This window comes from Hylaeus anthracinus, unplaced genomic scaffold (genome assembly GCF_026225885.1).
Source record: "Hylaeus anthracinus isolate JK02 unplaced genomic scaffold, UHH_iyHylAnth1.0_haploid 17681, whole genome shotgun sequence".
Taxonomy (NCBI): Eukaryota; Metazoa; Arthropoda; class Insecta; order Hymenoptera; family Colletidae; genus Hylaeus; species Hylaeus anthracinus.
In genome coordinates, this window is record NW_026534748.1 from 35 (window position 1) to 11,225 (window position 11,191).

General features: G+C 37.4%; 1 long non-coding RNA gene across 1 annotated transcript; it reads left to right on the plus strand.

Annotated features, from left to right (window-relative positions):
* The first annotated feature begins 2,484 nt into the window (after positions 1-2,484).
* Positions 2,485-3,164, plus strand: LOC128892773 (uncharacterized). The gene is made up of 3 exons (XR_008461180.1): positions 2,485-2,549; positions 2,638-2,788; positions 2,978-3,164. It is a non-coding gene; the product is annotated as an uncharacterized LOC128892773 (long non-coding RNA).
* Positions 3,165-11,191: the final 8,027 nt, after the last annotated feature.

The following is an 11,191-nucleotide window of genomic DNA, read 5'->3' on the forward strand; positions in this document are numbered from 1 at the left end:
TTTTACACTTTACGCTTTTGCACTTTGCACTTTTGCACTTTGCACTTTACACTTTTGCACTTTTTATATCTAAAGATCTTATTAGAAGTTCGCAGCCATTAGCTCTCGATATTACACGTGACGAACAATCCTTCGTCATGAATAATACCGATTACCAGGTCTCACCGCGTGGAGGTTGCTGCGACTGGAGACCCGGAGATAGAAGGAATCAAACTTCCTTCAATCTCCCTCTACATACAGTATACATACGTAGATGCATACTCTACATAGAGTCGACGAGCTTAATACTAAGTACGAAACCGTAGAAATCAAAGAAAACAAAGTCTTTTTGATTTCCAAAGTCTAAGTCTGACTCTGCCAAATAATTATTTGAGCTAAATGGAAGGTAAATTGAGATCGCGACACTACGCGACCACGTAACTGGACTTATAGAGTCAGTTCCGTTTCCTCTGGTGGGCCTGATTCGAGAGAAAGACGATCAATGTCTCCGCCAGTACTCTACTCCCTGCATACCTGCTGCCGAGGGCCCAGATCCGACCTTACAGTGTACGACGTAGGTAGCACCGCGTCAGGTTGCCCTGCCCTGGCGACACCAGGTGTGTCTAACGGTCGTAGAGTCCCGAAACGGAGTTCTACTCTCTGCACAACGTCAGGAGTCCAGGACACGACTTGCATCCGTCTGACGGCTCTTTTGAGCTGCGCTGCGTCGGGAGCCTGGACTTCGCCTGACGCGTACGGAGAGTAGAGGATTCCTCGGAGGCGTCGATTGACCCTCTCTCAAATCAGACCCACTAGAGGACGGCAACCGATCTCGGCCAGTTACATGGTTGGTCACTCTGCTTATAGCATCAAGCAGTAGTGACCGAAGTGAAGCACAAAGTTGCGAGTCCAATATGGACCTACGAACAAACAAAAGAATTTAACAAATGATTAATAATTATTTGACAGAGGAAAGACACTCGTACACGCATGCCTTAAAACTAACTTAGGTACATGCCTTAAAACTAAGCAAACTAAACTAAAATACCCACAAGTAATACCAAACTACGATAACTAAGGGAAACTACACTACGCACAAATAGGAGAGACGCGAGACGCGGACGCGCGATCGCGAGATCCGTATCGACCGAAGGATCGTCGTAGAATGAGACCATTGAGACCACACCCTTCGTATACCTGTGTCGAGGGTCGCGGCTCGCTCGTGCGTCTCGAAGTAGAGAAGGGGAAGGACAAACAACACCGCGTGACGGTCGCGTAAAAGGCTCGTGGAATCCATCGAAACAATAATTCTTGAAATACTAATATCACAGCAAAATCATATTCCTAATCATTGTTTAAATAATAAGTATTGTTAATAATTAATGTAATTATTGTCAGAAATTAATATTTAGTTGATCTAATCAATACATGTTAAAATATTAACAAATTTCTCACGATTAATGTATCGAATGAATACTTATTCTAAACCGTAATTGTTATTAATGTTTAATCTAAGACTAAATATTACTTTCTACATTATGAGTGTTTAATTATGTCGGAGATAATAAATTTTAATTGTTCCGATCAATAGATATTCAAATATAGAAAAGTTGCTCACGATTACTTTTTCTTAACTTTTCATATTCAGAAATATGTATTACTTTCTCGAAAAATATTATTATAAGAATCTGAAACTTCAAAATGCATTAAATATATACATCTATGAATTAATGAAATGTTTCCAATACATACAGTAACATTCAATTGACGATTAAATATTAATAACAATCACGTTTCACAATAAGAATTCATCGAACACTGTACTCGTGGAAAATTTGTCTATATCTGTATATCTATCAGCTGAAATAACTAAAAATTATTTTTTGTCAATAGTAAAACTAATGTATTAACAATCTTTGTTCAAACAATGACCGAGGATATGATTTTGCTGTAATATTAATATGTCACCTAGGCATTCTTTCTCGATGTACGAAACGAAGAAGAGTTGAACGAGGTTTGGTTGACGAATGACGATGGATTCGAATGTTTGTTACGAATATATTAATATACCTATTATTCTCTCAATAATATATTCTATTAACACTCGCATCAACCGTAGCACAAAATAAAGTAATCAGTTAACCCTGAGAGAAAATCTCACATGTCCAGTCCCAAAAACAATCCTCGTCCCTGAAACAAATTCTCCGCTCACGCAGGTCGAGGACAGCGTACAGGAAGACCAGAAAAAAACGTGTTCCAGGAGCGTTTAATACCGCAGCTTATCGATTTGGAAACTACGCCTGGTATCGTTTCGCTACACAAATCGTCGAGTTTCCAACGGGAATCGACGAATGGGCAAGTTCGTTTGTTAGCTCGTTCCGCGGAACTTTTCCAGAAGTTACACGCATACGCGGTCGTCGCTGCTTTTGCGTCTCTGTTCCTCTTTTCCCTCCAGGCACAGGTTGGTAGAGAGACCCTGAGGATACTAGTCTTTTAACGCTGCTCCAACGGGAAGACTGACAGCTTTCGCGGAAGCGGCTTTCGAACCAGCCACGCATATTACCTCCGAGGTAATTTGTTCCTGTCGGCTCGATTTTGCCCCTTAGGATCGTTCCTTTGGCTGGGAACGCTGGTAATTGATTTATCTATAATCGGTAGGCTTCTCGCGATGGAAGCGACTGGGCGTTCTTGAGTAATTGTTTCTTCTTCGTGGTTCGGTTTTCCTGAACTTGGAAATGCAGGATCGACTGATTACTTTTTGGCTTTCTTGAGGATTGCTATAGACTCGTGGGCTGTTGTTTATCTGCAGGTTTCTTGGGAATACTTTAATGGAGTTGTTTATTTGGTACACTAGATGTAACAGTGGATTAGTTACACTTGGGGATAGTGTAGTGATTGTAAATAGGTAAATACAATATTCGAAGTAAATAACATTACTTCAACATTCATTACAGAAGTGAAGTCACTATTATTGGCTAATTTGAAAAATCTTTCTTAGAAAGAGAAGTAATACGAAAGACTTAGGTACGTGATCGAATTTGAAGCAAATAATATAGCAACTATTTCATGAATGCTGGTAACGAAACTAGCGAAACACCTTGTACACGCTGTGCAACAGGGTTGACCTCTGTTCGATCGACTGTCACAGGCCTAATTGCAATATCATCGGGGGTTGGTATTCGACGCTGGTATTAAAGTGGAATTCCGTTTCGATTGGCTACGGTGCCGGGGTGACATTTATAGATGTACAGGGTGACTGGTTATTGGCGACGAATTTTCGTGGTAAAATACGTCTGTTGAACATGGTTCTTGAAACAGAAAAGTCTGTTTAATATGTTTGTGCAATGTTTACATAATGTTTCTTATAAGACTGAGATTCTTTTGATGAATGTTTTCTTATTTTTAAAGCATATACACAACTTAATTAAAAAATGAATAAATTGTTGTATTTTGTATCAAGACAGTATAACAGAACTTGACATATAATTAATAGTTTCTCTAAACTTTGTCCACAACTAATGAAAGATGATCTGATGTGAATTTTGTGACACACCCGTTGTAAATTATCATCTATCAGTCAGTTCTAATTTTATAACTCTGGGAGTGCAACATAATTCATTGTAGAATTACACGCATAAATAAAGAAACATGTCAAGAACCTAATATTGTGTAGGTTGTTTATTCCAGATTTAACTTTCCATTCGGATATTTATTCTCCTGATTCAATCATGTTCAACCCATTCTCTGCCAACTACGAGACGTCTCGTAGTTCAAGTTAATTGCAATTATTCAAGGGATAAAAGTTCAGAACCCTTTACGTCACGAATTATTGCAAATGAAGATCGTAAATATTCTTTTTAAAACAACAACTGTAATATTACTTTTTATTATTAAAATATCTGGATTACATATCTGTGTTAAATCTTGATGTCCAAGACGAAACGCTTTACCTGGCTGTGAATAGGTTAACCATTTTTTAAGAATTTTGGATGCAGGTGATCGTTAGACATTTATGACTATTGACTATTAACTATTGACTTGCTGGAGCAGTGGTATCTCTACACGCAAATACATTCCATATTCCCCATAGTAAATTGAGGATTCTATTTGTGTACAGAACCTTGGCTGTCCTAACACCATGTTTATCGCTGATCTGATGGGATGCAACCGTCTTTGAGCGGTCTTGCATCATGTAGGTGATCCTTGGGCATTAGTTACGATGGATTTCTTGGTATGTCTCAGAGAAATTCCAATTGCTTATCCGCTGAATAGCTTCAGAGAACTCAATTAATTTGTGGGGATGATGATAAGAAAGAGCTTGAAAATCTGGTGCCCCGATGTATTAGACAGAATTCCTATGATTATGATTAAACTAACGAATTACACTAGATGTAAAAGAAAATCAGATTTCTAAAGGCTTTAGACTCCCTACCTTTGAAATTATTCTAATTTTCTAGTAATCTTGAAATAACCTAGCTGTGACGATAGTAACCCCTGGAAGAGTTATAAAAAGAGTTCGTACTAGTGTAGAGAGTGGTTAATCATAAATTACATCATTTTAACCCATTCACTGGTACCTACAAGATGTCTTATTTTGATTGCAATTACTTAAGGAATAAGTTTTAAGGAATAAACCTTTTGAGTCACGAATTATTGCAAAAGAAGATCGTAAATTTTCTTTACAAACAACAAATTTAATACAACTTTTTATTATCAAAATAATAACCTAGATTACACATCTATATGAAATCTTGGCGCCCAAGGCAAAACGCTTTAAATTTGCCTAGCAGCGAATGGGTTAATATTTAAGTTGCCTAGTTAATGTTATAAATAAATATTTCTATTCTAATAACGAAATTCATTAGAGCCTTTTGAGTCAAGAATTATTTCAAAAGAAGCGTGTAAATTTTCTTTTTAAAACACCAAATTTAATACAACTTTTTATTATCAAAATAAAAACCTAGCTTACACATCTATATCAAATCTTGGCGCCCGAAGCAAAACGCTTTAAATTTTCCTGGCAGTGGATGGATTAAAACATTTCAATTCTCAAAATTCGTTTGCAACACTTTCCACTGATATAAATGTTCTCAAAAAAAATTCAATCCCTGTTCAAGTCCATGCCTGGCACATACGTGTCGCAAATTCAAACCAATCAGGAATCAAATCGTTCAATCGCAAATCTCAGATACGATGAATCGAGGGATAAAGATGGAATCCGAACTTCGACGTCCCTTGAAAGCGAGGGCTCGCATAATAAAACGTTCATTAACGAACCGGTTGCCATAGCTCCGCGCCAGCAGGTGGAGAATCAGTCGGAGGGCGGGTACGCCCTGGCGCTTCTTCGCGGAATTAAATTAATTAAGCCAGATTATCTCGAACGGATGTAAAAAAAAACTTCAATACGGACAAGTTCAGCGTCCAGGTCGCGAGGGAGAGAAGTCCAGACGCGCTGGTAGTTTTAATTCGTTTAGGCGTGCACCCCGAGGCCGTGGACCTATCACCAGCGAGGACAGGTGTTAAGGCGCCCCCTTGGCCACATATTTTCCCTGTTCAGCGTCAATTTTCATTTGGAAGTTCCGCTGGTCTCGCGAGAAGTGACGCACTTAAGGGTAACTTCTCTCACCTGACCGTCTTCCTTCCACCCTCGCTGGACTCCTTGATATTCTGGTAACGTGTTTACGTAAGAACTGAGAGAGTTATGGCGGGGAGTGGGAGTCGTAAAGCAGACTTCGCGAAAGTTGGAATTTTTAACACAATATTTCTCGGGATAGTGGAATGGTAATTCGTAGTATGGTGTCTCCTTTGTGGCGGAAAATAGTCGAGGAATTTGGGAAGCTTAAGACTTTGGGAAAACTGACAGGTAGATTCTTAATTTGTTGAGCCTCTTCTTATTGAAAATTCAATAAAAGCAAGCTAGTCATGGTGCTTTTTAGTTCATGGTGGTTATTTAACCATGTATAAACGACCAAAAAATAAATTCTTTGTGGAACTAAATTGATTTTATTGTAGACCTAACGTACACCTAACTCAGATTCATCCGTGATCTGCAGGTGAACTTGCTGATTATTACTGAGGAGTCCTTACAGTCTCTTATTATATACAGGGCCTTCGTATCTAACGCGGACCTAACGCGTCACCTAAGAGGACCTCAACAGTCACACACTAGCTGAATCGTAATTATATCGTTAAAGGAAACATTAAAGTTCAATTAAAAACAATTATAAAATAAACTATTAAAAACAGATCTGTGGTTCCAAATTTACCCACTGACAAGTAACTTTTCTCTTCAAGGCTGTTCGCAGATAGTTCATCTCTCAGAAACGTGACATTCTTTAACAGGCCATTTTTGCAAAATCTCCAACAACAGCCTCATCACGCGAAACATCCACCCAAAGCACGTTAGCATCGTTTCGTTCCCATCCGGGGTAGAATTTCATTTTTCAGCCCCCGACAACGCTATTACTAGTCACGTCAGTGTCTCTCTGAAATTTTTCAGGGAAACATTTCTTTTTTTTTCCTGTTTTTCAACCCCGCTAACAGGCGCGCAGTCATCTTCCACGCGTCTCCGCCTCTCTTTGCTCGTTTAGCTGTACGGCGGATGCTCATTCGCCGGTCTCCCGACAATAACATACGCGTCACTCACGCTGAAATACATTTTCAAACTTCCATTTCCCGTCTCGGGGAATTCCTTCGATCCTGCAGGGCTCCTGCAGGTGCGCGTAAGCCTTCGATCCTGGATAACGCGTTCTCTTGGGAATCGTTCATTGAGTTGACAAAAGAGTCTCTGTTGGAGCAGGGGGATGGTTAATCTTACGGGTTTACTGGTATTTTTCGAAAAAAAGAAGCGAAATTCTTCGGACGTGTCGGTTCTGTGACTTTTCACCTTTGAAATCATTGTAAGTGAAGTAAATCGAACCAGGGATCGAAATTTTGTCGTTGCGATGAAGTTAACTCTTGATAGAGTTAAGGGTGTGTATTAGTGTAGAGTATGGTTAGTCACGGGGTTGTAAAATGATTTTTCGATGCTCGTATTTCGTCGTTATATTGTAACTGGTCTTTGATTGTACTATTAAGAGGATCTATATTAGTCCGTAGAATGGTCAATCATAAATTATATAATTGTAAAATATTTCAATTCTAAAATTCGTCGACCCAAAAATGCTTGAATGCTAGAATACTTAAATACAGAGTACTTAAACAAGAGAGAAGTAGCTTCATCAATCAAAGACTGATTGACTGACTGGCAGACTAATACTTGTAAAAATTTCTACTGTGATTAAATTTCGTTTACAAACTAGTAACTAAATAATGAAACATTTATTTTCATTTAAATTCATTTTCTTTAACAGTTAACTTTTAAAATTAATTTTTTAAATTCTCTAATGAAAAGCACCGTCACCCATATATGGGTGACGTGGCGATGTACGTGTTAAGCGACTATTAGTACCTACAATTAAAAACAACAATATATCATTGACTCGACAAATAATTAAAAATCCCCGCAGAATATCCCAAATAGAAAACCTTTAAATTCCAACAATCCTCCCTATAAAATATCGCATCAAACGATAATAAAATAATATCAACAATCTGATGCAAATCCCATTAATTATTCTCTGTAAAACAATCGCTTTACAAAGCAGAGATATTCAAATGCACCGAGTTTACGCTATTTCTCACAAAAAATATTCCGTGTTACTTCCGACCGAACCGTGGAGAATTCTGAAAGGTTAAAGCAGCCGTTGCTCATTATACGTTTCGGGGTGGTGTGCTTTGACCAAAACCTCGAGCACGTGGAATTCAGCAGCGAGTTGAGCAGACATTTGTCGCTCTGTTCGCGCTGTTACTGCAACGCGGCCGTATAAATAATAGAACGGGGGATGCAAAAATATCGCGAACGTGAGAAGGGAGACGTTGTCAGGGAAAGTGGGTCGCCGGCGAGAAAGGCAGATGACGAACGATCGTGGAACCGACGTGAGAGATGGGGGCAGAGGGGGTGCGCGGCGGGAAAAATAATGCGATTCTCGCGTGAGCACGATGGATTCTGAAAACGTGGACGCGTCGGTCGTGCTGTTGAAAACTTTCGAAGGATATGGAGCTGATACGCGACACCGATAGTGATAATAGCGTTAGAAGTGTACGCGATATACCGAACACTGAACAAACTCAACCGATGGAACCTTGTGGATCCGGGGGCTCCATTACTCAAGCTAAACAAGGAGACTTGAGAATAGATAGGTTTTGGATAGTGGAAAACGCTCTTTGGGATCTAAATCTATTTATGGTCTTGAATTTTTAGGGAAATAATTTAACCGTCAGTAAGGATAAATAGAAGAAATATGAAAGTATAAGATGGTACATTTTGTTTGTTATACTCAGATTATTATTCTTATAGCATGACTAGATAAGGATAGTATATTCATTCAATTCACATTTCAATTCTTAATTAGGTCTTTTGTACTACTTGAACCTATGTATTTTTATTTTTATTCGCTGTTTAATTTCTTAGCCGAGAGATTTTAATTCTACGACTCTGTACCATAAAATATTGCATCTGTCACTTTTCATTCATACAACAATGAACCTTTATCGAATCAAATTTATACAATCTTTATTTATTTATCGATTTTCTTACTAAACAGTACTGAAAATTTCTGGAATGGTCATTTTAAGTATATATACTCACCTTTTTATAAATTTATTTACACTTGCAACCTTCATTCATGCTTCGCTCTATTTTTCTCAGAGGACAAGCGTTTAATCTTATAAATCTTATTTAATCTTATCCAAATCAATCCAAAAAATTAAAGAATTTTGTTTAGTCACAAGTTTGTTTAGTCTACGACAACATATAATGAAAATTGAACAGAAATTACCTGCAAATAATTTAAGAAATCATAACTGAAAATTGAAAGTGTTGAAATTAGAAGCCTTACTATCGCTTACTATTCTCGCCACTGTCTGAACTATATTTCACCCGTATTTTTTAACACGAGAAACTCGCGCTAAAAGTGTCCCGGCCGTTTATAAATAACTAGTGGAAGGGAAAAGGAAAGTTTTCGTAGGTGTTCAGGGATGTAGAGCACGAGTCGGTGGAAGAAAGTGGCATGAGGATGAAAGCGAGTCCTAGTACTCCTCCGCGGTTCTCCCATCGTCGGAAACGACGATTTGTCAGAGAAGCTCGTTCGTTCAGCGAGAGATAACACCAAACTTTCGGAGACGTTTTGAAGAACGAACATCCGTGAGCTGGTGGAGTAATAAATGCGCTCTCCTCGTGGACCGCGTCTGGGGCCATTTTGTTACGATTACGGATAGTCGCTGCTTTGTAACCGTGCTTGACAACCTGGACTCGAGTATCAAGGAAAAATGGGGGAACGATAGGAAAAGTAAGGCAGAGAAGACTAAATACGCAAGTATTTCTTAGGGGAATTTTGAAAATTGTTTTAGGTCACTCGAGTACTGAAGAAGACTCGAAACCTTGGAGTTGAAAACGTTATTTAGGTTTGTAGAATGAAAGTATAATTCATGTAAATCGAGAAACGTTGCGAATAAATCACTATATGGTATTTTTATTCGACACATTATTTCTTTGACGTGTAACACAAATTTCTGTTTTGCAATTCAGATTGCAATTTTTATTCATTATAACCGATTTGAATTTAATTCATCCTATCCTTACTATTCAAACTAATTCGTCATCGAATAGCGATTTATTTGAACGAATTATTTAGATTGAATATAGTGAAAAGATTGCAATTTAAATTCAATTACTTATTTTATATGAATTTGTTGAAACTTGATATTATATTCATAGCATGAATTCGCTTCTTGAAACGTAAATTTTTTAGCGCAGAAATAGAAATGCAATTTACGGCTGTTGTTCACTTTGTTAGAGCTGTCGCGTAATTAAACGTGAACAAATGCAAAAGTTCTGTATAATTAAACGAGAGGATCGTTGGAACTTTCCATGGGGTGAAATAGATTCGGACAATTAACATTTTCCCATCATTAAACAAACATTCCTCGAAGATAATTTGGGAATAATGTTCAAGTATTTTAATTAAATTAGTAATTGCCGTGTAATGGAGATACATTAGTTTTTCAAGAAAAAGAGTTTTCGAATGTTTGTATCTGGCTCGTAGGGAATTTCAATTTTTATTCCATAAATACACATTGTTAACCAAGATACGAGTCCAGTTATTGCGTATTAAACGAGTTCTTCGTATCATTATTACAGAAATCATAAGAATATTTTTAAAAAAGAACTGGGAGAATTCACTAATGATATCGTAGTAATATAATTTAACGTTATACTATTTCAAAAGTAAACAATTGAGGATATAAGGCACAGTTCGGTCATTAATAACCCACAATAAAATTCTATATTCATTGTTCCAAGGATAAACTTTCTTATCAGAATTTTAAATCAATACTTTAAACTATATTTTTCAATAATTACTTTCTGAACAGAATCTAGTTATTGAGGAGTTTTTAATCAAAACGACACATGCTTACAAAGTTTAAATATTAGACAGCATGGAAAGCACCACGAAAAAAGTTATGATTGTTAAATTATTAATGGAAACTAGAAGCAATGTTATTTTTCAGCTAAACAATCAATAAATATTTATTCCAATTTTTACAGAAAAAACAATACGAAATGAACAATGTTTTCTGTTGTCGAGCAGTTCAAAACAGTATGGAATATTATTTATATAAAATAGCACCGGTCGGCCTCATACTATTCAGCCAGGCTCGCAGACGAATAGTTTAACATTCGAATCGATACAGAGTTTGTACTTGTAAAGAATTCACATGCAACGATCGTTCGGACGAGAACAATTGTTCAGGTTTTCCCTCGCATTAAGCAGCACATTGAAATAATACAATATCATTGTGCGCGTTTCAAGTATGCTCGAAATCACAATCGAAACCTCGCGCTTCGGAAAAGTCAATAGCAATTCAAACGCACAGTAATTCGACGCTTTGTTTTTAACCTTAAGCATTCGACGTTCCTCCCTCGTTATTACTGTTCCACAATGCTTCGGATAAAAATGTCGAAATGCGGGAAAAGGTAAACAACCTTTGATTTGTTATTTATTTAATAAAAACTACAAATTAAATTACGAATTAAAATTGAAGTCCAAGTTACGCTGTATTTGTATTTCCTATCTATTATTCGAATAAAGTTTTGCTCATCTCTAATATT